This window comes from Tupaia chinensis, unplaced genomic scaffold (assembly GCF_000334495.1).
Source record: "Tupaia chinensis unplaced genomic scaffold, TupChi_1.0 Scaffold000294_5, whole genome shotgun sequence".
Lineage (NCBI taxonomy): Eukaryota > Metazoa > Chordata > Mammalia > Scandentia > Tupaiidae > Tupaia > Tupaia belangeri.
Genome location: NW_006159782.1, coordinates 3,582,943 through 3,598,600, shown reverse-complemented (window position 1 = coordinate 3,598,600; position 15,658 = coordinate 3,582,943). Strand labels below are relative to the sequence as shown.

Genomic DNA, 15,658 nt, shown 5'->3' with positions numbered 1-15,658 from the left:
CTTCCGTACCCGGCGTTCGTTCCGAGGTAGACGTCTGTTTCCGAGACACCAGTGAGGAGCTGTACGGAGAGTAATCGAGGCCAAATCTAGTAAGGGCTTTCGGTGTGTGGCCTTATCTACGGCGTTCGGCAGCAGCCAAACTTAATGACGATGAAGGAAAATGGCCGCGTTGTCCCTTTACGTTTGCGATTCGGTCGCTTCTAGATTTGAATAACCTTGCTGTGCGCTCCAGTTCCAAAGGTCGCGGTCCATTTCAGTCCCACACAGCAGGCCAGTGTCGCTGTCATCCCGCGGGTGAAGACGCAGGCTCACTGGGCTAGATGGAGTTGCTTTGCGCTCAGCGGCTCGAAGTTGGGAAGATAAAACCCCATTTTCCTGGCTGTCGACCCTGGGCTGCTTTCCGCGACGCTAAGTCCTAAAGTCCTTAATACTTTTTGGTTGGGGCATCTCTCCCTCAGGGTCCTCTCAGAATCCAGCTGCAGTGACCTCTGCTTGGTTCTGAGGATCTCCGACTTGCGGCCCGCCAAGTCCATCAGTCTCACGACAGATCGGGGCCCAGCTGCCCCCCCCCCCAGCCTGGCTGGACAGTGGGGCCCAGCCCTCGCTGCTCTCCAGGCCTGTGCATGCGGGGGCTCTGGCTGCTTCTCTGCCTGTCTCTGCCCCCTCCAGATCTTTCTAAGAGCAGAATCTTGGGCCACTGGCCTGGTGGTAAAGGCACTGAATCCCACATAGCAGACTCCTCAGTTTGATTCCTGGACCCAGCAGCTTGAAAAACATGCCAGAGGCTTATGCGTGGGCTCCCAAGAATGGAGGAGAAGGGATTGCTAGTGGCCATCCCCCCTGGAGAGTGATTTTTCACTTTCCCTCTCTCCAGGAAATGGATGTGTCCTGAGGGGCACCGTGGGGATGGGGTTGAGGGGGTGGTCTTGTTACTTTCCAAGGTTAGGCATTAACTCCCCAGGCTGTCCCAGAGGACTCTGTCCTTTTGGCTACTTCTCCCATCTCATTGGTGCACTCAGAGTCCCCCACTCACGTGTCACCATCCCCTTCCTCCATCTCACCTTGACGTATTTTCCTTAGATTCTGCTCCCACTGTGTTTTCTTTTTTTTAATATTCATTTATTTACACGTGCCCAGCATGGATTTCAAGCCACCAGGTCCAGGGCTCTCAAACCGTGGCCAAGCATGTAGGAGTCCAGTGATGTAACCACTCTGCCACCTGCTGATCCCACTCCCACCTTTGTTTAAAAAACATTTTCGCCTTCAAAATGTAAGTGGAAGCCACAACATTATTTTAAAAAGAAAAGAGTTAAGGCGTTGGATTCCCACCTGGCCAACCACGACTTAAGTCTGGGACGTGGACCTGGCAGCCTGCAAATCATGCCAGGCGCATGTCTGTGCAAGCCCAGAACCCCAGACAAAAATGGAGGAGAAGGGATTGTAGCATGGCCAGCCCCCATGGGGGTGACTTCTCTTCCCCTCTCTCTTGTCTCCCTCTCTTTGTGTCTTGCACACAGCTCCAGCACACATGCCCTATGACAAAAAAAACTTACAAAAAGAAAAAGACCACAAAAACATTCTCTCACTTAATCCTTTTACTATTTGTGATAGTCAGCACTGATAGGTCCTCAGTCCCATACTGGAACTCTTCGAGGCCAGGTGGTGGTGTTTTGTTTTGTTTTGTTTTTTAAAGAATTATTTTATTTAACTTTATTTATTTACTTATTTATTTTTATTTGACCAGAGAGGGATAGGATGAGAGAGAGAAAGTGAGAAAGCAAGCCGCCAGGTCCAGGACCTGAACCACAGTCGGCCATGTGGGAGTCCAGCACCCTTAACCACCACACCCCCAAGGCCAGGCATATTTTGAAATTTAGCATTTTTTGAGCCTTTGAAAGGTATGTAGTGTACATACTGTATATTATGTATATCCTCATAACACTCTTTAATGAAACACATTAATATTTTCTTTTTTTTTAAAGAGATTTTTGCTGTAGGGTGCATGTGCTCATCAGAGACACAGAGACAGAGAGATAGAAAGTGAGAAATCATCCCCCTGGGGGATGGCCACACTGCAATCCCTTCTCCATTCTCCTCTCGAGATTTTGGACACGCACACACACGCCTGGTGTGAGTTTTAAGCCACTGGATCTAGTACTCGAACTGCGGTTGACTACGGGGGAATCCAGCAATGTCACCATTGTGCCATCTGCTGGGCCCATGACACACAGTAGTAGTTCTGTAAGGAAGCCCGAGTGTTCACAAAGAGAAGGATAAGTATATAGCTTCACATCAGTTCAAGGCTGACTTTGCTGCCTAGAAGAGTCGGTTTAGTTTTTGTCACTAAATGATGTAAGTTTTTTTAATTTTTTTCAGGATTGCAAACAGATTATGACCTGCATTGTCCCCTTTTTACAGAGAAAACTAAGCCTCCAGCCAACTTGACAAAAGTCACACAATGACTAATGGACAGGGCCAGCCCCATAGCCTAGTAAAGGGAGCTAGATCCCACAAGGCTGATGGTGGCTGGAATCCCAGCCCTGTGTGCGTGTGCATGTGTGCCCCAAATCCCAACAGGATGGAGAAATGGAGAGGGAATTGTATGGCCATGCTCCGTTGGAGGGCGCTCCTCTCTCTCTCTCTCTCTGGTGAGACCCATGTAATAAATGATAGGGCTCAACTCTGTCCTCCTTTAGGTTGGGTTTCACATCAAACTCAGGATTTGCTACCCCCTCATCAGAAAAGGATCTTTGGAGGACTGAGTCACTCATTCACTCAAGAAAAAATTCTTTTTTTTTCTTTTTTTCTTTTTTTCAAGAATTACTTACTTAGGGGCCAGCAGTGGTGTGGTGGTTAAAGGCACTGGACACCCATGTGGCTGACCATCATTCGAATCCTAGACCAAGATTTGTTTTCTCACTTTCCCCCTCTCTCTCTGTCTCTCTCTGGTCAAGTTAAATAATAAATAATAAAATTAATTCTTTTTAAATTTATGTTATTTTTAATTTGCCATAGCACATGTGTGCTCACCAGAGAGAGAGACAGAGATAAAGTGAGAAAGCAAGCTGCTGGGTCTAAGACTTGAACCAGTCAACCACATGGGAGTCCAGCACCCTAACACCACCAGCTGGCCTCCAAAAAGATATTCTTACCAAAGGCCTGCTCTGTGTTTATTGCAAAAGGGTGCATGAATGCAGAGGGAACAAGAAACCCTCTGTCACAGACCAAATAAGACTTTAAAATTGCGATGATGATTTCAAAAGGAAAATGCCACTGAAGGTCTTGGGCAAACTATTCTCCCTCAGTAGATTCCTCTTTCCAGGCAAGAGGGAAAAGAGCATCTGCAGCAGACCTGCCTGCCTTGCTAGTTGTTCAACAACCCCCACAGGTTATGGCCTTGGCCCCAGTTGCTCCATCTTTGTAATGAGAGATTCATTCTTTCCATGAACACATACTGGGCCTGCTCTGCCTAGCCTCATACAGGGCTCTGCAGGACAGATGCACTGTAGAAGTGAGGTTGAGGCCCCGCCCTGAGAGCCCACCTCTGCCATTGTACCAAACAGCGGCCTGTGCCTGTGCAGAAAGAACGGGTGATTTCCCTGCGAGTTGTGGGAAGGATGATCAGAGAAGCTTCTCCCAAAGAGCTGTTTGAACTGGGCCAGCATGTGGCACGGTGGTTAAGGCAGCTGGGTCCCACATGGCCAACTGCGTGGCTGAAGAACCTGGACCCCATGGCTTGATAAACACACCAAGTAGGGGCTAGCAGGTGGCATGGTGGTTAAGGTACTGGACTCCCACATGGCCAACTGTGGTTTGAGTCCCGAACCTGGCAGCATGTTTTCTCACTTTTTCATATTTGCCCTATAGCAAACTGAAAAAATAATAATGGTAATGACAAATAAAATAAATTTTAAAAAAAGAGAGAGAATAACATACCAGGTGTGTATGTATGCATGCCCAAAATCCCAGGAGGAGAATGGAGGAGAAGGGACTGAGGCATGACCATCTCCCCTTTGGGGTGCTTTTCCCTCTCTCTGGTGAGTGCACGTGCACTATAACAAACTTGTTAAAAGATAGAGTTACTTTTTATTTTAAGAGAGATTTTTACTATAGGGCATATGCATTCTATGGAGACACAGAGAGATAGAGAGAGAGAAAGTGAGAAACTACCCCCCAGGAGGATGGCCGCACAACAATCCGTTCTCCTCCATTTTCCTCTCAGGATTTTGGGCACATCTGTATGTTTGCCCGGCACGAGTTTCAAACTGCTGGCTCCAAGATTCTAACTGTAGTTGACCACTATGCCACCTGCTAGCTCCAAGAGGCTCTCTCTCTCTCTCTCTCTCTCTCTCTCTCTTTTTTTAAGAGATTTTCGCTATAGGGTTTGTGCACTCACCAGAGAGACAGAAAGTAAGAAGTCACCCCCAGGGGTGATGGCCACACCACTCCCTCTCCTCCATTCTCCTCTCGGGACTTTGGACACGCACACACATGCGCCTAGCATGAGTTTTTAGCCACTGTGTCCGGGATTTAAACCATGTGGAACTAGGTGGAAGACCAGCGACATAACCATTACGACATCTACTGGTCCTGAGAGTCGCTCTTGAACTGAGCCTCAAAGGATTTTTGTTTGTCAGGCAAAAAGGGCACCTTTCCAGGCAGTGGGAACAACGTGTGCAGAGACAGATACGAGACGTGGCTTGCTGAAAGACTAGCTGTGATTTGGGGCGTCAGAGAAATAGGGGACAGTGTCAAGAGGCCTGTTTAGGAGATGCGAACCTAGAGTTAGGTCCTAAGGGCAATGGGATGCACTGAAGGCGTTTGAGTACCTGTGCACCTTAGAACGATGACCTGAAGGGGCCCACCGCTGTGGGAGAGGCCAGTGGAAGAGGGGGCAAGGGTGGACACACGTGCATACCCAAGACCCTCCTTTTTCCAGGAAGGACAGTGGTTCTTAGTGCTGTGACCTGCAAGGCGGGGGACCCTGAGTGGAAGTGACAGTAGAAAAAACAGAGATCAGGTGGACCAGGTGTCTCTGATGGAGACAGCCATGGCACTGAGCCATTCCCAGTTTATTCTTTGATAGGGCAAAGTGGGAGGGAGAAGCGGAAGGGAGAGCCAGGTGTTTTCTCTTACCAACTGCAGCCGTGGAGCATCTTGCACCTTACAGTCTTTGTGGTTCTACACAAGCCTCCTCTGGCCTTCTCTGGCTGACAGTCCCTTCGTTTAGACCGCCGCACAGTAAAGTCAGAGAAGCGGGCCACGTCCTTGTTAGAGCTTCGGCTAGCCTTGCAGCATCACACAAGACCGTATCTCTGCTTGTCGTTTTTCTTTTTTTTCTTTCTTTCTTTCTTTTTTTTTTTTTTTAGAGGTTTTTGATATAGGGCGCATGCACTCACCAGAGAGACAGAAAGTGAGAAATAACCCCCCAGCCACCGTGGCTACGCCACAGTCCCTTCTCCTTTGGGGATCTTGGGTATGCACATACATGCGTCCGGCGTGAGTTTAAGCCACCGGTTCCAGGACTCGGATCGCAGTCGACTACATGGGAGTCCAGTGATATAGCCATTACACTATCTGCTGGTCCCTCTCTGCTTGTCTTTAAAGGTCACTGTTGTGTGGTTCAGATCTGACTCCTCCCTACACTTAGGCACAGAATTCCTCGAAAGATAATAAATATGTATCAGTAAGAGGTATCGAAGTCAGTCATGGTTCCCCTCATCTGATGTTAAGATAATTCACAAAGTCGTTCCTCACTGTATATTTCCTGTTGTGTGGCAGGCGTTATTCCGTATTCTAGGCATTCAGGGTACGTCTGTCAGTAACACAATGCTCCTGTCACCTGGGAGCTCCCATCCTAGCCTTCCTGATGAAAAGCTTGGGACCACGGCAGGTGGTGACAAACAGACCAAAAGAAGGGTCAAACTGAAAAGAAGGCCAAGGTAGCTGAGTAAGTGAGATGCAAGTGGGTTATTTAAGCCAAGGCTTAGGACCAAGTGCCTGGGTGAGCACATTTCTAGTTTCCCAAGCACGTGTTCATCAGAATGGTCACCAAGAAAGCTGGCTTATATAACAAAGAGCAGAAGAGAGGAGGTTGCAAATTACTAAGAGTTTACATTGGTTCATTCAAAGTAATGCAGGTGGGTCAGCCCTATGGCCTAGCTGTTAAGGGAGCAGGATCCCAAATGGCCAACCATCATTTGAATCCTGCCCTGGCTTGAAAAACACTGAGCACATGTGCGTGCATACCCCAAATCCCAACAGGATGGAGAAATAGAGACGGGATTGAGGCGTCATGACCTCCCTGCCTCTCTGTGGCAAGCACACACACTCTCTGACAATTAAAAAACATGCAGGCAGGGCCAGCAAGTGGCATGGTGGTTAAGGTGCTTGACTCCCACAAGACTGACCATGCTTCGAATCTCAGAGCTGGTGGCTTGCTTTCTCATTTTCTCTCTCTCTCTCTCTCTCTCTCTGATGAGCACGCATGCCCTATAGCAAATTTAAATGTTAAAATTAAAATTAACATGCAGGCAACTGATTGGTTATCCCTTATTCTTTTTTTGTGGAGAGGTTTTCACTATAGGGTGCATGCGCTCGCCAGACAGACAGAGAGAGACATAGAGACAGAAAGTGAGAAATCACCCCCCAGGGGTAATGGTCACACCGCAATCCCTTCTCCTCCATTCTCCTCTCGGGATCTTGGGCACGCACGCACACACGCCTGGCATAAGTTTTAAGCCACCGGGTTCAGGACCCGAACCACGGTCTACTACGTGGGAGTCTAGAGACATAGCCATTACGCTAACTGCTGGTTCCCTCCCTTATTCTTTATATCAGGAACTCTCAAGAACACAGGGAATAAGAAAAGGTAAGAGTCACATCTTGAAATCTAGAGTCCTTGGGGCCGGCAGGTGGCATGGTGGATAGAGGCGCTGGATTCCCAAGTGGCCGACAGCAGTTTGAGTCCCAAACTTGGCGGCTTGCTTTCTCACTTTCCCTTTCTTTATGTCTCTCTCTGGTCAAATTAAAATAATAATAATAACCAGCAGTTGGCATAATGGCTATGTCACTGGATTCCCATGTAGTCGACCACGGTTCAAGTCCTGGACCCAGTGGCTTCAACTCACACAAGGCGCATGTGCGTGCATGCTGCGTGCATGCCCAAGATACTGAGAGAATGGAGGAAAAGGGATTGTGGTGTGGCCATCCCCACATGGGGTGATTTCTCACTTTCTGTCTGTCTTGCTGGCAAGCACATGAGTCCTACAGCAAAAAAAAACTCTCAAAAAAAAATGTAAATGGACCTTATGTTCCACATACTGCTTTGGACTGCTTTTCTTATTTTAAAGAGTTATTCATTCTTTATATTTTATTTGTTGTTATTATTTTTTTTTAATTTGACCAGAGAGCGAGAGAAGAAGGGAAAGTGAGAAAGCAAGCTGCCAAGTTCAGGACTCGAACTGCGCAGCCATGTGGGAGTCCAGCACCTTAACCACCATACCACCTGTCGGCCCCTGGACTGCGTTTCTTTCACAGAAGTAGAGAGAGTGCAGAAGCATATCTCTGTGCACCCAGGGACCTGATTCACAGTCAGGACCTACGCGGCTGCAGGCAAAGCTGGATGAGTGATGTGCACTGTATGGGAAGACCCGCTCACTCTGTGGAGAAGCCACAACTGCATCTTCCACACGTGCCGCATACAAAGGTGGATTCTCAGTAGACTAAAGAAACATAAGCCTGTAAAGATAACAGGAAAAATAAGGGACCTACGTGCACTGGGGGACTTCTTAAATGAGACCTTAGGCTCACAAATCATAACTTACTATATTTGTGACTCGGCGGCTGGACCTCAGACCCAACACCTGTGTGGGTTCTTGCCTGACGCTCATGAAGAATTAGAAACGTGGACACATGGAGAGGATCGTCACCAAAGCTTACTAGGACAGAGGCAAAGCTTCCAGCTAAGTGGAAGGGGCACTCGAGCGAGTATCCCTGGAAACAGGAATAGGGGTTGTGGTTATAATGTTTCTTTAAAGAAGTACAAGGTTTTTGTTAATGTCAGGGATAATCAATTATATTGACAGCCTATACTCCCTCTGTCAGAAGTCTGGATAGTTAATATTTTATCTTGCAACGGAACTAGTGAAGCTTGTTCTTTGTTCCCATTCGGTACTTTCAGTGTAGATTGTTCCTGCCTTATTCTAACTTTCCTCAAGCATAACAGACCCCAGAGTTCTTCCATGGAGTATAATGTGGGTAAGGGAATGAGCTCAACAGCCCATGACGACCTCTCAGACAGGACAGAAAGTATTCTAGCTGAAAGTAGCTCTCTGTGTGAGCAAGAGCTAGTCATTGATTTCTAGTGAGGGCAGTGAATGGTTTCTATCAAAGGCTTGACTATAGTGACTCCGTCTTGTCTCGTTCTTTCTTTCTCTCTTTGAGAGAGATTTTTGCTATAGGGCACATGGGCTTGCCAGAGAGACAGACAAAAAGCGAGAAATCATCCCCTGGGAGGATGGCCACACCCAATCCCTTCTCCTCCATTTCCTTCTTGGGATTTTGGGCGGCACACATGCCATGCCCAGCGTGTTTCAAGCTGCTGGGTCCAGTTCTCAAACTATTTTTTTTTTTTTTTTTGAGAGGTTTTTGCTACAGGGCACATGCGTTCACCAGACAGAGAGAGACAGAGAGACAGAAAGTGAGAAATCACCCTCTGGGGGGATGGCCACACCACAATCCCTTCTCTTCTATTCTCCTCTCGGAATCTTGGGCATGCACACACACACGTCTAGCGTGAGTTTAAGCCACCGGGTCCAGGACTCAAACCGCAGTCGACTACATGAGAGTTCAGCGACATAGTCATTACGCTAACTGCTGGTCCCACAGCGTGAGTTTTTAAGCCACCAGGTCTGAGACTCGAACCATGGTCAACTATGTGGGGAGTCCAGTGATGTAATCATTATGCCACCTGCCGGTCCCTTGTCTCGTATTTTGTATTCTGTGAACTGCTTACCCTACCTCCCTATCCAGAGATCTTATGCCTATTTCGTTTGTCTATGACAAAACCCAGGCTTTCCTTTCAATGAAGGCGATGGCAGTTTATCAGCTCTGGCCGGGGCTCCATGGGTTTACAGATGTTAACCTGTTAATCCCCCAACTCTACAAGGCTGGTGCTGTTGGCATCATTTTTTTGTCTTATTTTTCATTTGTTTATGTAGTTTTTACGTTTATTCATATATTCCATGACTGACAGAGACAGAGCTACAGCCCTGCCCATGAGGTCCCACCACCTCAGTCCACCCCCAGCTTCAGCCAGCTCAGACCACGGGTACACATGTGCCAGGCAACTCTCGGGGAGGGCTCCAGACACAAACCTGGAGCCCTACTGTGTGGGTCAGCCTTACGGAGCATCACATTTTATTTTATTTTGTTTTTAATATGCTATAGGATGCGTGCGCTCGCTGGAGACAGAGAGAGGAAAAGTGAGAAACTGAGACAAGAAGCAGCTAGCAAATGGAGGTGGGTAAGGAGGTTAGAGCATCTGTCCGTGTGGCTCAATAGAGAGACCAGATCAGGGCAGACAATTCCCTGCCCAAGGCAATGGGAGCAGATTAGTGGGGGGATGTTGGCTGGTTACATCACATTTGGTATAGCCAATGAGACGAATCAGAGAGCTAAGCCACATTTCCAATAGCCAATGAGGGGCTGGCAGGTGGGCTGGTGGATAAAGGCACTGGATTCCTACATGGTCGGTATTAGGGTTCAAGTCCCAGACCTGGTGGCTTGCTTTCTCACTTTCCCTTTCTCATTGTCTGGTCAAATTAAAAAATTAAGATAACAAGTGGGATTAAAAAATAAATAATTCTTCAAATAGCCAATGATAAATGAGTGGGCCCAGGCTCACTTGATAGAGCCAATGAGATGAGAATAATCTATGGTTCCAGACAATGATCGACCCACACAACCTAGGCCAAAAACTATAAATCCTGGGCCAGCAGGTGGCACGATGGTTAAGGTGCTGGACGCCCACATGGTTGACCATGGTTTTGAGTCCTGAACCTGGCAGCTTGCTTTCTCACTTTCTCTCTTTCCTTCTCTGTTGAGTGCATGTACCTTGTGGTAAATTAAATAATACTAATAAATGAAATTAAATAAATCATTAGAAAGCAGCTATAAATCCCACAGAATGCAACTGCTGGTTTTTTGAGCCACTCCTCTGTCTGCTCAGGGCTGTTCCTACCTCTCAGGAATGTACATTTACTTAATAAACTACCTTTTCCTTGCATGTTTCGTTCAATTCTTTGTCTAAAACACCAAGAACCTGGATATCATCCCAGAAGCCATCCCACAACATGTCTTATGCCAAGCCAGCCAAGAGGTAAGCCCCCCTTAGGATCCTGGATATCCTCACGGAAGCCAGCCCACAACAGAATCACATATACACACACACACACACACACACACACACACACACACACACACAGAGGGGGGGGATGGCTGGGTCACAATCACTTTTCTTCAATTCTCTTCTCAGGAATTTGGACATGCACTCACGCATGCCCGCATAATTTTCTTTCTTCCTTTTTTTTTTAAAAGGCTTTTGCCATAGGTCGTGTGTGTGCTCACCGAAGAGAGACAGAGACAGTGAGAGGAAAAGTGAGAAATCATTCTCCAAGAGAAGTGGCTACACTGCCACCCCTTCTTCTCCATCCTCCTCCTGGCATTTTGGGCATGCACACAGACGTGCCCGGTGTGATTTTTCAGGCCGCGGTCAGCCATGTGGGAGTCCAGCACCATAACCACTATGCCACCTACTGGCCTCACCCAGGTGTGATTTTCAAGCCCCCAGGTCCGGGACTCAAACTGTGGAGTTGGCCATGTGTGACCCAGTTGCCTAAACCACCATGCTACCTGCAGACCTGAGCATCTCGTTTTACCAGCGCGGTGACCGTTTGGCCACACTGTCCTCCTTTAATAGCTGGGTAAACTGAGCTACAGAGAGGAATGCGGTGGTGAGAGCGGACTGACGCCCCACCATCGGGGCGAAGCCCAGGCTGTAAGCCAGGGGGCGACAAACGCTTTGTTCTCTGTAAATAGCTGGAAAGGCACTCCTGTGAACCACATAATTGTAGGGATCCAAGATGTTCTTCAGGCATTTAAAAATTATTTTAAGCTAAAAACATCTGAACAAATAATACCTGCAGGGAAAAGAAACCTCACCTAGACTTTTTAGCTGATTTAAGCAAGACTGCCTATAAAATGCTGCCCAGGGCTGTCAATCCCCTCTGGGAGGCTGCTTTAGCCTGGAGACTAATAATTATCACCTGAACGAGTAATTGCTGAAGGGAACTTCAGGTGAAACCCTTACCTTCTGTTTGCTCTTCCATAAAAGCCCTCACTAAGTGTGCACTAAGCCCCTATCTGGCTGTTCTTTGCTGTCCTTCTCTTGTCAATCTGTCTGTTGCCAGTTAATTTGTAGACCCCTAAACAGAGAATCTAAACTGGTAGAGAAAAGCTTTTCCTTACAACTGTCTTTGTTACAGCCACTCAAGGCTGCCATTGTAGTGGGATAAAATGTAAATGAATAAACATCGCTGTTTATTTATGGATAATGACATTTGAATTTTATATCTTTTCTTTGAAGAGTTTTTTTTTTTTTTTCATTGTTACAGGGCACGTACACTTGAAAGACAGATAGAGACAGAGAGACAGAAAGCGAGAAATCAACCCCCGGGGAGATGGCCATACCACAATCCCTTCTCCTCCATTCTCCTCTGGGATCTTGGGCACACACACACACACACACATACACGTGCCTGGCGTGAGTTTAAGCCACCGGGTCCGGGACTCAAACTGTGGTCGACTACATGGGAGTCCAGAGACATAGCCATTATGCCAACTCCTGCTTCCTAAAAATAATTTATTAAAAAAACAATTTGGATCATGCAGGTGGCATGGTGGTTAAAGTGCTGGAATTCCAACATGGACAACTGAGGTTCAGGTCCCTTACGTGGCTTGCTTTCTTGCTCTCCTTCTCCCTCTCTCTGTCTTTCTCTGGAAAATTCTTGTGAAAAAAATAATAATGAACAAAGAAAGAAAATAATTATTAAAAAATATTTTTTTAATTTGCTGTATGGCATATGTGCCACTGGAGAAAGACAGACAGACAGAGGGAAAGTGAGAAATTATCCCCCCACACACGTCCCAGGGGAGGGGAGTGGCAATGCCGCAGTCCCTTCTCTCCTCCATCTTCCTTGTGGGATTCTGGGTACGCACGTGCGCACACACGTGCACACACACCCGCATGTTTTTTAAGCCACCAGATTCAGGACTTGAACCATGCAGTTGGCTATGTGGTATCCAGCCACCTTAACCACCATGCAACCTGGCTGTTGTTTTTGTTGTCTATTTATTTATTTATTTTCTCTAGCATTTTAAGTTTTTGGCTATCTAGACTGCCAGTTTCCAGGTCACATTTTTTTTTTCTTCCTCTTCCTTGATAAAGATTCTTTCTGGGGCCAGCAGGTGGCCAGTAGCTAAGGTGCTGGTCTTCCACATGCCTGACTGCTGGACACCGCCGCTTGAAACTCACTCCGGGCACGTGTGTGTGCACGAAATCTCAAGGAGAATGGAGGAGAAGGGATTGCGTTGTGGCTATTCTCCTGGGGAGTGATTTCTCTTTTCCCTCTCGCTGTCCCTCCACTGAGCACATGAGCCCAATGGTCAAGAAAAAAAAGAAAAAAAAAAAAAAAACACAACCTTTTTTTGAGGATTCCAAAACACCGGTACTTGAGCCTCTCTCTAAATTTATCTTCTCTGCAGTGAAAAATTTTCTGCTTTTTTGTGACTGGTAAATGTGTTGCCTGTCACATTTCAACAAAGCTTTTGGAATTTTGGTTTGCAAAAACTTAGGGGAATTCTGAAGTGTGAGCGTTTTGTTTTTCTTTCTCCTTCTTCTTTCCCTGTGTGCTTACCCTCCCTGTCCAGCAGGGTTGCCGTTGTCTCTTCCAGGCTCCCGGAAGCAGCTCTCATGGTGGCGTTGTAGGGCTCTGTTGGGATTCGCTGGGGCACTGTGGCTGAGGCTGCCAGTCTAGAAGGCTTGTGTCGGTGGGTGGGCAGCCCGTCAGCTCCCCTGGACCTACCGCTTTGTCTAGGTCAGAGTCTGAGGTAGAGGTCCCCTGCAGGTCTTTTTGGAGGTAGAGGTCCCCTGCAGGTCTTTTTGTTTTGGCGTTTTCATTTAACTTAATTTGCTTCCTTTCCCAAGAGTTAGAAGCTGCCCCTGTGGCTGGCTGCAGGCTGGAGCCTTCCTCCGGGGTCTAGTCCTTGTGGAGTGTGTTAGCGTCTGTTGCCCTAAAAAGGCGTAGCTCTGGTGGCTATTCGGATCCAGAGTCCAAGTGGCCATGGCTTTGACCATCTCCCTGCCCCCTGCCCAACAGAGTTGTGTGTTACTGAGCCTGGCCCAGTCAGCTTGGTGTTCCCTACCTATGTTTTATCTACCATTGCTCTGCGTAGGCTGCAGAAGTTGCCGGGAGGTTGTTATCATGATTGTCATGTCTTGCTGCATAGCACTCAACATCCAGTGGCTCCAAACAACAGCTACTAGGTTTTTTTATTATTATTATTATTATTATTATCGCCAGAGAGTTCATGCACTCACCAAAGAGAGACAGAAAGAAAACACCCCACCATGCGGTGTGATCATGCCACAATCCCTTTTCCATCCTGTCTGGATCTTAGGCATGCCCAATGTGTTTTTCTTTATTATTGTTATTATTATTATTGTTATTGTTAGAGAGATTTTTGCTATAAGGTGTGTGTGCTTGCTGGAGAGACAGAGAGACAGAAAGTGAGAAATTACCTCCCAGGGGAAATGGCCACGCTGCAATCCCTTCTTCCCCACTCTCCTATCGGGGTTTTGGACATGCACATGCATCCACCATAAATTTTAAGCCACCAAGTCTGGGACTTGAACTGCGGTTGACTGAGAGTCCAACGATGTAAACATTATACCATCTGCTGGTCTACCCAATATATTTTTAAAGCCATGGGGGTTGGGATTTGAACCATGGCTAGCCATGTGGGATCTGGCTTCTTTAACTGCTAGACAATGGGGCTGGTCCAGCTACTTTATTTTCTTTTCTTTTTTTTTTTTTGGAGAGTTTTTGTTTTTTTGCTATAGGGCTCATGTGCTTGCCAGAAAGACAGAGAGATAGAAAGCAAGAAATCACCCCCCGGGGGAGATGGCCACACCGCAATCCCTTCTCCATTCTCCTCTCGGGATCTTGGGCACGCACGCACACGCGCCCGGTGTGAGTTTTAAGCCACTGGGTCCGGGATGCGAACCATGGTCAACTACGTGAGAGCCCAGCGACACAGACATTACACTAACTGCTGGTCCCTACTTTATCTTTTAAGAATTATTATTTTTTGGGGGGCCCAGTGGATGGCATAATGGTCATAATGGTTACGTCACTGGACTCCCACATCGTTGACTACTTTTTTTTTTTTTTTGAGAGGTTTTTGTTATAGGGTGCGTGCGCTCGCCAGACAGACAGAGAGAGACATAGAGACAGAAAGCGAGAAATCACACCCCAGGGGGGATGGCCACGCCGCAATCCCTTTCTCCTCCATTCTCCTCTTGGGATCTTGGGCACGCACACACACGTGCCCGGCGTGAGTTTAAGCCACCGGGTCCAGGACTCGAACCACGGTCGACTACATGGGAGTCCAGTGACATAGCCATTATGCTAACTGCTGGTCGCTTAGTTGACTACTGTTCAAGTTCTGGACCCAGTGGCTTAAGACTCACACCAGGCGTGTATGAGTGCATGCCCAAGATCCTGAGAGGAAAATAGAGGAGGAGGGATTGTGGCATGGCCATCCCCCTTGTGGGGTGATTTCTTGTTTTTTGTCAGTCTGTCTTCCTCTCTGTCTCTCTGGCAAGCACAAGCACTCTATAGCAAAAATCTCTCTTAAAAAATTATTTTATTGGGGATCAGCAGGTGGCGTGATGGTTAAGGTGCTGGACACTCCCACATGGCTGATCATGGTTTGAGTCCCAGACCTGGTGGCTTGCTTTCTCACCTTCTCTCTCTCTCTCTCTCTGATCAAATGAAAATAAATGAATGAATAAATAAAATTAAATAATAATTTAAAATTTTATTTTATTTATTATTATTTCTTAAGTTTGACCAGAGAGAGACAGAAAAAGAGAGAAAGGAAAAATGAGAAAGCAAGCCACCAGTCTGTGATTCAAATTGCAGTCAGCCGTGTGGGAGTCCAGTGCCTTAACCACCACGCCACCTGGTGGCCCTGCCACTTTATATATATGTCATGATGCCATGCTTCAGGAATCAAGGAGGACTCAGCTGGGGGAGGCTTCATTTCCAAGTGGGATCAGCTGAGCTCACTTGATGGTATTCAGCTGGTTCCATTGGTTAGCTAGTCGGGAGAGCTCGAGACAGTGGTGGAGAGGGGTAGAAGGCTGGGCTCCTCCTAGGACTCTTGACCAGGCTATCTACAGGAAGTCTCAGAGTCAAGATTTCTTTTAAAAAAAATAACTATTTAGGGACCAGCAATTGGCGTAATGGCTATGTCACTGGACTCCCACGTTGTCGACCCCATGATTCAAGTCCTGGACCTGGTGGCTTAAACC

At 47.2% G+C, this 15,658-nt stretch overlaps 1 long non-coding RNA gene across 1 annotated transcript in view; it reads left to right on the top strand.

The window, feature by feature from the left end:
• LOC102481548 (uncharacterized) overlaps positions 1–10,382 on the top strand; it is a 13,522-nt gene extending 3,140 nt beyond the window's left edge. Inside the window, exon 3 of the long non-coding RNA XR_334869.2 lies at positions 10,322–10,382. This is a non-coding gene — a long non-coding RNA (uncharacterized LOC102481548). The remainder of the gene's footprint in view (positions 1–10,321) is intronic.
• Positions 10,383–15,658: the final 5,276 nt, after the last annotated feature.